This window comes from Ranitomeya variabilis, chromosome 5 (genome assembly GCF_051348905.1).
Source record: "Ranitomeya variabilis isolate aRanVar5 chromosome 5, aRanVar5.hap1, whole genome shotgun sequence".
NCBI classification, from domain to species: domain Eukaryota; kingdom Metazoa; phylum Chordata; class Amphibia; order Anura; family Dendrobatidae; genus Ranitomeya; species Ranitomeya variabilis.
Window position 1 is genome coordinate 56818145 of NC_135236.1, and position 14973 is coordinate 56833117.

At 46.4% G+C, this 14973-nt stretch overlaps 1 protein-coding gene across 1 annotated transcript in view; it reads left to right on the forward strand.

Moving 5' to 3' along the window:
• The window catches only part of ZGLP1 (zinc finger GATA like protein 1), a 40550-nt gene that overhangs the window by 13548 nt on the left and 12029 nt on the right, over nt 1–14973 (forward strand). The window lies entirely within an intron of this gene.

The following is a 14973-nucleotide window of genomic DNA, read 5'->3' on the forward strand; positions in this document are numbered from 1 at the left end:
ATGATTATACAGATCCACCAAGTCAGGCAATTTCTCTGGCCATTGATTCCTTTCCGTTTCAGGTAAAGTCTTTAGTAGGTCTATCACAATATGGTTCATCTTCTCACATAAGCCATTTGTTTGCGGATGATAGGTCGTCGTCCGGATCTTTTTGCAACCATACATATTACAGAATTCTCTGAAGATCTGATTCAAAGGCTGTACCCTGGTCAGTGAGAACCTGTTCAGGATATCCATGGGGTCTACAAAAGTACGTTTGGAACGCTTTGGCTGCTGTTTTTGCAGTCAGATCTTTTACAGGTACTACTACCAAGAAGCGCGAATAATGATCCACGATGGTCAAGGCATAGACGTAACCGGACCGGCTCGGTGTCAACTTCACGTGGTCCATGGCTACCAGTTCAAGTGGTTGTTTGGTGATTATGGGCTGCAGTGGTGCCCTTTGGCTCTTTTGATCGTTCCTTCTGAGGTTGCACGGGCCACAGTTTCTACACCACTGTTCGATTGATTTTCTCATCCCGACCCAATAAAATCTTTCTCTCAGTAGTACTTCTAGCTTTTTCCAACCAAAGTGACCAGCACCATTGTGGTAAGCCTCGAGGACCATCCTCACATCTTGTTTAGGCACGATAATCTGCCAAACCAATTCATGTGTTTTCGGATTGGTGTATCTTCTACAGAGTTTCCCTTGATACAGGAACATTTTGCCTCTCTCTTTCCAGAGTTGATGCGTCTCTTCTGGGGCATCCTCATCGGGATATGCACTTTGCTCAGTCAATAGTTCCTTCACTAGCTTCACAGCCGGATTGCTATCTTGGGTGTCAGCCCATCTATGGTGTGCTAACGGATTAAAATTCACTTCTTGTTGTTTCTGATAGGTATTTGACTGACGATGTTTTACCTTGGGCTGATGAAAGGCTGGTAGTTCAATTTCTTCAAGCTCCCCCGTTTCTTCTTCTACATCTCTCAAGTGTGGCATCCGGGATAGGGCATTGGCATTTCCATTCTTGCGACTTGCTCGATACTTGATCACGAAGTTGTAATTTAGATAACCGGGCTATCCATCGCTGTTCTAACGCACCTAATTTAGCCGTGTCTAGGTGGGTCAATGGATTGTTGTCAGTATAGACAATAAATTCTGCACCGGTCAAATAGTGTTTGAAACGTTCAGTCACAGCCCAAACTACTGCCAGTAGCTGCAATTTGAAGGAGCTATAATTTTCTGAATTTCTTTCAGTAGGCCGGAGTTTTCTACTTGCAAAGGCGATGACTTTCTCCCGACCTTCTTGCTTTTGTGACAGCACCGCTCCCAATCCCACATTACTGGCATCGGTGTAGAGGATGAAAGGTTGATGGTAATCCGGGTACGCCAGAACTTCTTCTCCGGTTAGTGCCTTCTTTAGTTGTTCAAAGGAGTCTTCTCTTTCGTCGTTCCACTGAAAAGGAGGGTTTCGGTTTGAAGGTTTCTTCGTCTGCCCTATCAAAGCATCTTGCAAGGGCGCTGCCAATTTGGTAAATCCTTTTATAAATCTACGATAGTAACCCACTAATCCCAAGAATTGCCTCACTTCTTTTGCGTTGGTAGGTCTTGGCCAATCCCTTATGGCAGTTATTTTCTCGGGATCCGGTGCTGCTCCCTCCGAACTCACGATGTGCCCTAAGTATTGTACCTTTGGCTTGAGAAGGTGACATTTGGATGGTTTGATTTTCATACCATACTTGGATAAGGCTTCGAACACCTCTGCCAGGTCTGTTAAGTGCTGTTCGTAAAGGTACCTTCACACGAAACGACTTTGTAACGATATCGCTAGCGATCCGTGACGTTGCAGCGTCCTGGCTAGCGATATCGTTTAGTTTGACACGCAGCAGCGATCAGGATCCTGCTGTGATGTCGCTGGTCGCTGAATAAAGTTCAGAACTTTATTTGGTCGTCCGATCGCCGTGTATCGTTGTGTTTGACAGCAAAAGCAACGATACCAGCGATATTTTACACTGGTAACCAGGGTAAACATCGGGTTACTAAGCGCAGGGCCGCGCTTAGTAACCCGATGTTTACCCTGGTTACCAGCGTAAAATGTAAAAAAACCAAACAGTACATACTTACATGCGTCCCCCGGCGTCCGCTTCCCACACTGACTGAGCGCCGCAAAGTGAAAGTGAAAGCACAGCACAGCGGTGACGTCACCGCTGTGCCCTGCTACTGCCGGCGCTCAGTCAGTCAGTCAGTGCAGGAAGCGGACGCCGGGGGACGCGAATGTAAGTATGTACTGTTTGGTTTTTTTACATTTTACGCTGGTAACCAGGGTAAACATCGGGTTACTAAGCGCGGCCCTGCGCTTAGTAACCCGATGTTTACCCTGGTTACCCGGGGACCTCGGCATCGTTGGTCGCTGGAGAGCGGTCTGTAGAGTATGAAGGTGGCTGACAGCACTCACTCATTTGGGCGCTCGTTCCATATCCAGGGAACCCTCCTGGGTAAAGCTTCAAATTTCTCACAGAAGAACAGCGCACCACCGGGTGTAATATCCAAAGTAATCTTTATTCAGCCATAGAGCATCAAAGCGACGTTTCGACCATATGTTGGTCTTTTTCAAGCAGGAAAAAGACCAACATATGGTCGAAACGTCGCTTTGATGCTCTATGGCTGAATAAAGATTACTTTGGATATTACACCCGGTGGTGCGCTGTTCTTCTGTGAGAAATTTGGAGAGCGGTCTGTGTGACAGCTCTCCAGCGACCAAACAGCGACGCTGCAGCGATCAGCATCGTTGTCGCTATCGCTGCAGCGTCGCTTCATGTGAAGGTACCTTAAGTCTTTGAGTAGACGATCACATCATCTAGGTACAGGAGGACGGTCTCGAAGTTCTTGTGTCCGAGGCAACATTCCATCAGTCGCTGGAAAGTACCGGATGCGTTGCAGAGTCCGAACGGCATGCGATTAAATTCGCTTAGACCCATTGATGTGGTGAATGACGTTTTTTCTTTATCTCTCTCAGCCACAGGGACTTGCCAATACCCGCTTGTTAAGTCTAAGGTGGAAAAATAATTAGCAGATTTCAAAGCAGTCAAGGACTCTTCTATCCTAGGCAAGGGATAGGCGTCTTTATGGGTGATGTTATTAATCCGCCGGTAGTCTACGCACATTCTCATGGTTCCGTCCTTTTTTTTGACAATCACCAGAGGGGCCGCCCGAGGGCTACAACTATCTCTTATTACCCCGGCCTGTTTCATCTCTCTCAGCATGTCCTTCGCGCATTGATAGTGAGCGGGCGGTATGGGTCTATATCTTTCTTTTATCAGGGGATGGTCACCAGTGGGGATTGTATGTTCCACCCCTTCTATCCGTCCGAAGTCCAATGGGTGTTTACTGAAGACCTGTTCATATTCCGTCACTAATCTATACAACCCTTGTCTTTGATGGGTAGGTGTTGAATCTACACCTACGTCTAGCTGTTGGCACCAATCCTCCAATTTTCCATCTGAGCCGTTATTTTCCACCTGACAGGTCGATTCTAAGGGCTCAACGGTTGTGATGGCATTGTTGTCAACAGTATATAACTTTGCCACTGTAGCGTACCTTGGCAAAGTGACCTCTTCCTCTCCACAGTTCAAAAGTCGTACCGGCACCCGTCCCCGGTGTACCTCGACCACCCCTCGTGCCGTGAGTATAGTAGGCCTGCTGTCGGTGTACGCTGGTTCTATTAAGGCTTGATAGTCTCGTCCTTTAGTACCAATGGCCGCTCTACACCATACCAGCATTTCTGTTTTTGGTGGGATTACATTAGACGTTGGATCACTCACCCTCACACTGCCGATTTCTCCACCTGCAACTTCTATCTGTTGCCTTAACAATAATACTTTTATTTCCCTCCGGAGAACTCTCTGCTGGCAGGATCGGGCAGTTTCAGCAATTTGTTGTAAGACAGAAATAACTTTGGAAACGCAATTCTCTAACACATTCATCCCTATCAATACAGTTGGTTCACAGTTCTGTCGGTCAACATCAACGACAATTATACCCTGTTTCTTCAATTCTGCTTTACCAATCTTTATGGTCATCTCCCTGAATCCTAGTTTCGGTACCAACTTACCATTACTGGCCCATATATCTAGTTCAACATCAGAGGGTCCTTTATCAATATCTACCTCAGCCCAGTACCTCTTATAAAGGATATATGGTATAGATGAAATCTGGGAACCTGTATTCAGCAAAGCGTTGAGGGGAATTCCGTCCAGCACGATAGGGATGATGGGTCGTCCTCCGAAGTACCTGTCGTGCCAGGGTGTTGGGCCTTGAAAATTCATTCCTGCGAAGCGGCCCGCATTCCCAGGGGATTCCTGTTTAAATCACAATTTCGTGCAAAGTGGCCTGGCTGCTGGCAACGGCGGCAAATGAGCTGTCCATCCGGTTGGTAGCGGTCACGGGGTCGTCCTCTCCATGTCGGGTATCTCCGGGACCTCATCCATGGAACATCCTCTCTACGGTTTGCCAACTCCATCTTGGGTTCTCTCATCTCCTGCATGGTTTTAGCCATTGAAGCAACAACATCAGTTAAAGAGTCAAGCTTTTGCTGAAGAGCCTCATTAGTAATGGGCCCCAGGGACTTGGCACTGACACCGGACGTAGCTGATGTCACTGGCATTCCCCGTTGCTGAAGTGCATCTGCCATGGGTTGTGTGAGATCCTGATCCCGAGGTGCCTCTGCCAGCTGGAGACGTATAGCGCTCTCCTTTAATTGGGCAAATGTCAATTCGGGGTTCTTAAAAACAAGCATGCTCACATGCCCCCGGTGAGAAGGGGTGTAGAGTCCCTCAATAAATTGATCTCTTAACAGTTTATCGGCTCCTGTGTTAAAAATGGGTTCAGCCAGTGTAAGTGATTTAAGGGCTTCCTGCAGGTTTAAGGCAAAATCTCTCACGCCCTCATTAGCTTTTTGTTTGCAATTAAAGAATTGTACTTTAGCTTTGCTGCTGGTAGTGGTTTCAAATGTAGCTTTTAGTCCAGCAAATATGCGTTCAACAGTACCTTTTAGATCAGTTGCCCATGCCGTGACTTCTCGCTTAGCATGGCCACTTAACTGCATCATCAGGAGACTAACACGCTGAGCTTCACCCACGGGGAACATATCAAAATGAGCCAGCATCTTTTCCCTGAAACCGTCAAGGGTATTAGGTTCACCTTCATACATTGGAAGTCACGGGCCACCCGGGGTATATGGCATCAACACCGGCATGATGGGCGCCACTCCTTGCACTGCTGCGCTGCCAGGCTCTCTATCGACACTCTGTCTTTCAGCTGCATTAGCGTCGCCGGGTGCTGCGGCGTCTCCGTGCTGCGACATACTGTACCCCCTTAGTTAATCCAGACCCCTCCGGTCCCAGCTTCCGTCTAGATAATGTAGATTTGTGCCTCTGTGCAGCAGGATGACAATGACATGCCCCCTGCTGCCTCTAACTGCCGCATGCTCTGTGATGGTGGATTTTGAAGTTTTTCAGTTAGACTGGGGCTTGGGTAATGACGTAGCTCGATTAACAGTTTTGTGCCTAACGGTTATGAGATGATCACATCAGGGGATGGCGGCCATTTTTACTCCATTATAACCAATGGAGAAAAGTCACTTTCAATAGTTTTCAATGGGGAATGGGATTTTCTTTAACAAAGTCAATCTCCAAGATTTTTCATCCAAATTTTCACAGTTTCAGACTCCAATTACGGCACACAATACCCGGTGTACGGGCTGGCCCTATCCTGTTCGTGACGCCAGTTGTGACGCCCGTGAGACCGAGGTACCCAGCACCAGATCAATGAGGTCCGTCTCTTGAGGGGGATGTCACTAGTGGCTTGACCCGGTGCTGTGGCCTCAGGCGATGCACAATGTAAGGGATATCATGAAGGAACAGACACTTACTTGATCAGCAGCAGGTCCTCTCAGCTGTGATGACCCCGATCCTGGATCGATGGCTATTGTCCAAATGAAAGACTGAGGCGCTGAAACGTTTAACCAGTTTACTTCAACAAAAAGGGATTTGCAACCAATACTGTCACCGGAGTCTGTTTAAGAACTCTGAATTACTTTGACCCTGTCAGGATTTCCACCTCTTATTATGCGCAGTTTCTATATGGCCCTGCTGCTGTATGTGAACTGGCTGCCAACCCAATCTGTCTCTTCTGTGCTCTGGTTCGACGGTCAACCCGAGTCCTTTTTGTCGGCTTACCCCCTTTGGGAGTACCGCTGAACTCTGTGTCTGTTGCTGCGTCTTACCCTGGTGAAGCTGATATCACCTCACTTTCTTCCGGTTGCTGTATTATATATAACGAATATAGCCACGGATCCGGTATCCATCTCTGCGCCTATTCTGGGTAGAGGTTATTGCTACCCGGTTCTCACAATGTCCTTTTTCTCTATTCCTCTTTTCCTACTATGGGTATCACGGGCCTATAATCCGTCATAGGGCTGTTAGGAGTTCAGTTATACGACCTCTCACTTTCAACTCCTCAACCCAACTGCCAGTCCTTTTCTCAGACCAGAATAGATCAAGGGGAGTCTCTGGAGCTCCCCCTTCTGGCCGGAGATGGTAGTGCAGTCTTGCTATTTTAATATTTGTATTTGGTGTCAATAACTATTTTTGTGGCAAATACCCCTAGGGGCGCCACAATATAATATAATATGCCCCATAGTCCTCCATATATTAAAATACACTGCTCAGTCCTCCACATAGTATAATACACTCCTCATAGTGCTCCATATAGTATAATGCACCGCCATCATCATCCGTGTTGTACAATTCACTTCCCATAGTATAATGCACCCCATAGTTCTTCATATAGTATAATGTATTCCCCATAGTCCTCGATACAGTATAATGCAGCCCACATATTGTATAATGCAGCCACCCCACAGAGTATAATGCAACCACCCCACAGAGTATAATGTAACCCCCCCATAGAATATAATGCAGCCCCCCTCATATAGTATAATGTAGCCCCCTCGTAGAGTATGATACAATCACCCCTCATAGAATATAAATATAATACAGCCCCCCATAGAATATAATGTAGCCCCGAATAGAATAGAATACAGCCCACCTCCCCATAGAATATAATGTAGCCCCATCAAAGAGTATGATGCAATCCTCCCTCATAAAGGCTACTTTCAGACATAGCGCATTTTTGAGCGCTATTTTGCGGGCGCTTTTCAAAAATGCGCAATGTCATTTTCGTCTGCCGGCAAAGTGAATGAGAAATTCACTTTGCCGTTCAGACACACCGCAAAAAAACGCGGCGCTTTTGTCTGCAAACACGCCGGCGTAAAAAGAATTGACATGTCAATTCTTTACGCAGCGGCGTGTCTGCGTATCCCCCTAGGGCCCCATATTACCTTCCACACACAGCGCCTTTGTCCTGGGTGTCGGCGTCTTTGTACGGAGGGGTTGACACCCAGGACCGGACGTGACGTCGGACAGGAAGAGGGAAGCCCCCGCCCCCCAGTGAAGCAGCATGGAGTCCGTGTGTGTGTGTGTGTGTGTGTGTGCGTGTGTGTGCGTGTGTGTGCGTGTGTGTGTCCCCATGCGACGCTAGTGCCACCATTGTGCTAAGTCGCCGTATGGGACTACTACTCCCATCCGGTATTAGGATGGGAGAGTTGTCCCTGTGTCCGGCGACTTAGCACAATTGTAAAGTTACACAAAACACCTACACACAATACACATACATGACACACAGTACATACAACACATAACATAGAGTATATACTCACCAACAGCACACTTGTAGGCGAAGCCCTCGATCCTCCAGGAAAAAATCCAAAAATAATAAACCAAATTTATACTCCCTGTCCGCAGAATCCATAAAACGAGTGTCCCACGCCGATCCCCTGCTCTCCGGCGATACACTGCCAGGAGCGAAGCTCCTAGCAGTGTATCGCGTACTGTTCCGGAGTTCAATGACTCCGGCGTCTCGGTTAACAGCAGTACAGCTGCGTTGAACTTTCCCACGCAGCACTGCCGTTAAGCGAGAGTGCCGGGGTCAATGACCGCCGGTAAACTCGCTCGCGCATGCGCAGTGACACACCGACAGGAACTATGGCTCCTGTCAGTGTGTTGCTGCAGCCGTGGAGAGCAGACATATCTCTGGATGTGTCTGTTCTCCATGGAAAATCTTGATACGTGGCAATTAAATATGTGGCAATTAAATACGTGACACGTGGCACTTATACGTGATACGTGTCACTTAAATACGTGGCACTGAAATACGTGATACGTGGCACTTTGATACGTGGCACGTGGCACTGAAATATGTGGCACGTGGCACTTTGATACGTGGCACGTGTCTCTTAAATACGTGGCACGTGGCACTGAAATATGTGGCACGTGGCACTTTGATACGTGGCACGTGGCACTGAAATATGTGGCACGTGGCACTTTGATACGTGGCACGTGGCACTTTGATACGTGGCACTGAAATACGTGATACGTGGCACTGAAATACGTGGCATGTGGCACTGAAATACGTGATACGTGGCACTTAAATACGTGGCACGTGGCACTTAAATACGTGGCACTGAAATACGTGGCACGTGGCACTGAAATACGTGGCACTGAAATATGTGGCACTGAAATACGTGGCACTGAAATACGTGATACGTGGCACTTAAATACGTGGCACTTAAATACGTGGCACTTAAATACGTGGCACTTAAATACGTGGCACTTAGGCTATGTTCACATTTGCGTTGTGCGCCGCATGCGTCCTTTTTTTGATTGATTTTGGACACAGCAAAAATGCAACTTGCTGCGTCCTCTGCGGCCGGATGCGTGCGCTGCAGTGACGCATGCGGCGCAAAACGCAAGTGCGACGCATGTCCATGCGCCCCCATGTTAAATATAGGGGCGCATGACGCATGCGGCGCCCGACGCTGCGGCGCGGACCGCAAATGTGAACGTAGACTTAAATAGCTGGATAGAGCTGGATCCGCGGGCTGTGATCTGGCCTACGCTCAGCACTCTGCGGAGAGCTGTCATTCAAAACACGTCCACTCATTTTGGTGTTTAGTCCCAAAATGGAGGATGGAAGAAGAAAAGGGTTGGACAAGGAAATGACATCATTTCTTTTTTTTTTCCCCCACTGCAGTTAAAGCTTTATTTGTGTCAAACACAGACAATCTGCAGAGAAAACTGCATAAAAAACCGCACTAAAAACCGCATCAAAAACCGCATCAAAAACGCACCAAAAACACACCTGCGTTTTCTGCCAAGAGCTGCGGTTTTTGTCCTGAAAAAAAAAAGGATTGAAATCAGGATCGTGTGAACATACCCTTACCGTACAGGGTTACGAGGGGGGGCGTCTGACTGACACCTGCCCTAGTAACCTGGGGTTAGTGACAGTGGGGTTAGTAAACCCCAGCTGATGTCTGTTCCGCTTGCTGAGGCGTCTTTGGCTCAAGGCCATTGCAGCTGGCAGAATCGACATGATGTTAACTCCAGTGTGTATTGTATTCTGAGTCATAAAGACAGGAAATGACCTCAATGACTCTTTTTTTTTTCCCCCTTTTTTTTTTTTCAAACAAACTTTATTTTCAGTACACAATGCTGAAAAAAACGCAGCTGCAAAAAACGCAGCAAAAAACGCTGTGCGTGAAAGCAGCTGCGTTTTTTGCCTGCGTAAAAAAACGCAGGTAAAGCAGCAGCAAAATACGCGCGCGTAAAAATACGCAGCAAATATGCTGTGTGTGAAAGTAGCCAAAATCTAATACAGCCCCCTATAGAATATAAAACAGCCCACCTCCCCATAGTATATAATGTAGCCCCCATAGAATATAATGTACCCCCATAGTATAACACAGCCTAACCCATAGAATATAATGTACCCCCATAGTATATAACAGTCTCCCCCATAGAATATAATGTATAATGTACCCCCATAGTATACAGCACAGCCCACGTAGTATATAGCACAGCCATGTAGTATATAGAACAGCCATGTAGTATACAGCACAGCCCACGTAGCATATAGCACAGCCCACATAGTATATAGAACAGCCATGTAGTATACAGCACAGCCCACGTAGTATACAGCACAGCCCATGTAGCATATAGCACAGCTATGTAGTATATAGAACAGCCATGTAGTATATAACAGCCCACGTAGTATATAGCAGAGCCCACATAGTATATAGCACAGCCATATAGTATATAACACAGCCTACATAGTGTATAGCACAGCCACTTAGTATATAGCACAGCCACGTAGTATATAGCACAGCCCACGTAGTATATAGCACAGTCCACGTAGTATATAGCACAGTCCACGTAGTATATAGCACAGCCACGTAGTATATAGAACAGCCATGTAGTATATAGCACAGCCCAAGTAGTATATAGCATAGCCCACATAGTATATAGAACAGCCATGTAGTATACAGCACAGCCCACGTAGCATGTAGCACAGCCCACGTACTATACAGCACAGCCCGCGTAGTGTATAGCAAAGCCATGTAGTATATAGCACAGCCCGCATCTCCCCCTGAGAATGGCCCCACAGTCCAGTACTCAGTGTTATAGTATTAAAAAAAAAAACACACTCCTCATCTCTCCTCATGCCCGCGCTGCTCCTGTCTCAGCGGCTGCACTGTCTGGCACACAGTGAGTGCGCGATGACGTCATCGCGCACCCGCAATGTCAGAAGCAGAGCGGGGAATGATGGGAGAGGGAGCGTCATCTGATGCTCTCTCCTCCATCATTGTTTTGAACTGTACCGGCAGACTTCGGTATAGTTCAATGCGGCAGGAGAGTCGACGCTGGCGGCAGGCGGGCCCCCCTTCCTCACAGGGGCCCCATAGCAGCTGCGTGATGTGCCGCTAGCTGAGGGCCCCTGGGGAGAGGGGGCCCTAGGCAGCTGCCTGCCCCCAACGTCGGCCCTGCCTGCCAGGGGCCCCCCAGAGCCTCCAGGCCCAGGTGCAGCCGCATCGGTTGAACCGGCGGTATGTCCACCCATGAGATAATCTATAGATCGATCTATCTATCTATAGATCAATATATCTATAGATCTATCTGTAGATCTATCTGTAGATATATCTATCGATGGATAGATGTATAGATAGATAGATCTATAGATAGAAAATCTGGGTTAGGCCGGGGTCACAATTTACGAGAAACTTGCACGAGTCTCGCACCTCAATACTTGGCACTGCCGCCGGCACTCGGACAGGAACGCTCAGCTGCATAGAAATTCATGTAGCAGCACACTCTGGTCCCAGTGTCGGCCGCAGTGCCGAGTATTGAAGTGCGAGACTCGTGCAAGTGTGACCCTGCCTTAAACACAATATCTGTTTAATTAAAAAAAAATTGAAAAAAATTTGCGTGGGCTCCCGTGCAATTTTCAAGTCCAGAGGGGGAAAGCCAGCAACTGGGGGCCGGTGTTTATAGCCTGGGAAGCGGGTAATACCCATGGATCTTCCCAGGCTATATATTTTATAGCCAGAAAGGCTACACAGACAGCTGCGGGCTGATATTCATAGCCTAGGAAGGGGACATGGATATTGTCCCTTCCCCCCTCTTGGCTACAAATACCATCTCCCAGCCTCCCCAGAAATGGAGCATCTGTAAGATGCGCCAATTCCGGCACTTAGCCTCTCTCTTCCCACTGCCCTGTACCAGTGGCATATGGTATAATAAGGGGTTAATGTCACCTTTGTATTGTAAGGTGACATTAAGCCCGGTTAGTCAATAAGACACCTATCCATTATTAATCCTATAGTAGTAAAAGAGTTTAAAAAAAAAGACACAGCTAGAAAAAAGTATTTTAATCACCAGACTTAAAACCACGCCTAATTCCTGCGACGCCCTCAATCGCCTGCAAAAAATAAAAAATAATGAACCAACCGTATACTCCCTGTCCGACGCAGTCCAATTAATAGCGAGTGTCCCACGACAAACTCCCCGATAGAACAGTGACTTTGGGTGATGTCACCGCTCTATAGGGCCTCCAGTGACACACTGACAGGAGACAACTACTCCTGTAACTACAGAGGTTACTGTAGTTCAATGTTCTCACTTTATGGCAATGCTGTGTGGGAATTTTCCCACGCAGCAGTGCTGCAAGTGACCGTATGAACTATACTGTACTTACAGCGGCGGAGGGATACAGGGAGTATATTGTTGGTTTATTATTTTTAATATTTTTTACAGGTGATCGATGGCTTCGGGGACAAGGTGATTGGTGAGTATGTACTCTATGTTGTATGTACTGTATGTCTATATGTATGTACTGTATGTCTATATGTATGTACTGTATGTTGTATTTACTGTATGTACTGTTTTTCTATATGTGTGTATGTGGTGTTTTTTACACTTGAACACAGTAGCCGGATGATGGGACTATACTGTCCCATCATCTGGCTACCTGTCATTTTAGCAGGCATAGCTAGTCCCATCGGACGATGCCTGCCTACATACAGCCCCGCACACACACACACACACACACACACACACACACACACACACACACACACACACACACACACACACACAGCCCCGCGATCCCTGCACAGCCCCTCACACAGACACACAAACACCCGCACACAGACACACACATCTTCTCCGCACACACACAGTCTCCACCCACACACACAGTCTCCGCCCACACTCCGCCCACACACTCTTCCCCCTCCCGATCTGCAGCATTTCTCACACCCAACTCTGCAGCAAAACCGCAATGGAAGTCAATGGGTGCAGAAACACTGCAGATCCGCAAAAAGAATTGACATGGTCCTTTTTTGAATCTGCTGCGTTTTCTGTGCAGAATTTTCCGCTCCATTAGCACAGCATTTCTTCCCCCCATTGATTTACATTGTACTGTAAATCACTTGTGGATCTGCAGCGTTTCTGCGCGGAAAAAAACGCTGCGGATCCTCAGCCTATGTGCACACGTTGCAGATTTCCTATCTGTTGCTTTCTGTAGTTTCATTACAATCAGTGTAAACCCGCCTCCACCACTGATTGGCAGCTTGCTGACAGTGTACACAGGAAGCAGCCAATCAGTGATGTAGGAGGGGTTATGCAGAGCTCAGCATTCACATAGCACTGCTACAGAAGAGAAAACAAGGATTCTATCAAAACTGCAGTAAGTTATACATAGCTGGAATCAGGGGCTCTTGGATTACATGACAAAAACCTGCTGACATATTCCTTTTTAAAACTTCTTTGTATGGTATTGTGGTTTTTCAAATTGATATCCATAGTAAGCTTATTCAAAGAGGATTTGGAGCTGATTTTATTGTGGATTTTAGCATAGCATCCACTTTGAAATACGTGTAAAAAAAAACAAAAAAACACCTCTATGTGAACCTACCCTTGGCCACTTAGTTTCGGTAGAATCACACAATGGCGGCCAATGGTGAACAAACAAATCTCTACTCCATGTCTTTCTCTGGATAAGTGGATTTTCTGTTTGTTGATGAATTTATCAGTTGACTCTTAACAATGGATCTGTTAGAACCAATGGAACTCGGTCGGAACTCGGACGGAACACTGAAGTACAAAAATGTCTTCCGGGTTCCATCCTATTTACACAGATCCCCATAGACATTTTATCATGTAATAGACTAAAAGTGGAGAAAAAATTCCAAGTGCGGCGAAAAAGCAAAAAAGCATAATTCCGCAATTTATTTTATTATTTTTTTTAATTTACAGAATTTATTTAATGGTAAATAATTACTTAGAAGTATGATTTTCCAGGTCAGTATGATCACAGAGATACGAAACTAGGATCGTTTTTTGTTTTACTTGACTAAGTGGTGAAAAAAAAAAAAACCTCTGAAATTTTGCTTCTGACGCCATTTTCCTAGTGCCGTAACGTTTTCTGTTTATGGGATATAGGGCTGTGTGATGCCTTGTTTATTGCACCAAGAGCCAATGTTTTTATTGATATAATTTTGTGGTAAATGTGATGTTTTGATCTCCTCATATTACCATTTTTGTGTGTTGTTGCAGAGGCCCCAAAACCACAACTGTGGCATTTAGATTTTTTTTTAATCATTACGCCATTTATCGAACAGATTAATTAATTTTATATATTGCTAGACCGGAATTTTATGAACGCAACTACACCAATATGTGTATTATTATTATTTTTTTATTAATTTTTAATGGGGGAGAAGGAGAGGTGATGTAAACTTCTAGTTATTTTTCATATTTTTTTAAAACATATTTTTTTACTTTTTACTATATTTATTATTCCCCTTAAAGGGCTTATCCGGTCTAAAATCATAAGTCTGCAGTCACTTTGTGTGACTCCAGACTTACGGTATGAATCCCACCCCAGTGCATGCACTGTGCGCTGCGAGGATTCGCAGGTTTCTAAGAGGGTGTATATCCATTAAGCATATACTCCCGGCCATTGGGCACGGCCTCTCTTCTGTACACTTGTATAGAGCGAGGCAGTGCTCACTAGACGCATATGTACCCGCCGGCTGTCAATCAGCATGGTGTTGGCAGTCATGACCCTCTGACAGAGCAGACCAGAAGAATCGCCGGCAGGAGCAGTCAATGACCGCTCGGAGCCGACACCGTGTAGAAGTTTTAGTTTTTAGGCCCATAGTTAAAAAAAAGAAAAAAAGAAGAAAACCATAGTCCTGGATAAACCCGTTCAAGCCAAACAAGGCAAAGGGTCCAGTTGCCCTGGGCCCTGCACACAGAGGGGCACACCAGGATCTGCGCTAACCTTAGCACAGCCCACCAATACAGTTGATCCCCTATGATCTCTCTGCATTGCCGCTCTCTGTTCTGTAGACCGCAGGTCGCTTTAAGCCTGCGGTCTACAGATGCACGCTCAGGACATCAAATCACTAGTATGTTCTGCAGCACTGGTATCTACCACTGTATGTCACCATATGGCAGTAACATCAGTGTGCCACCATGGTTGTACTCAGGGTTACTGCTTACGGTCATATGTGGCCATAGTGTTTGATAGATAAT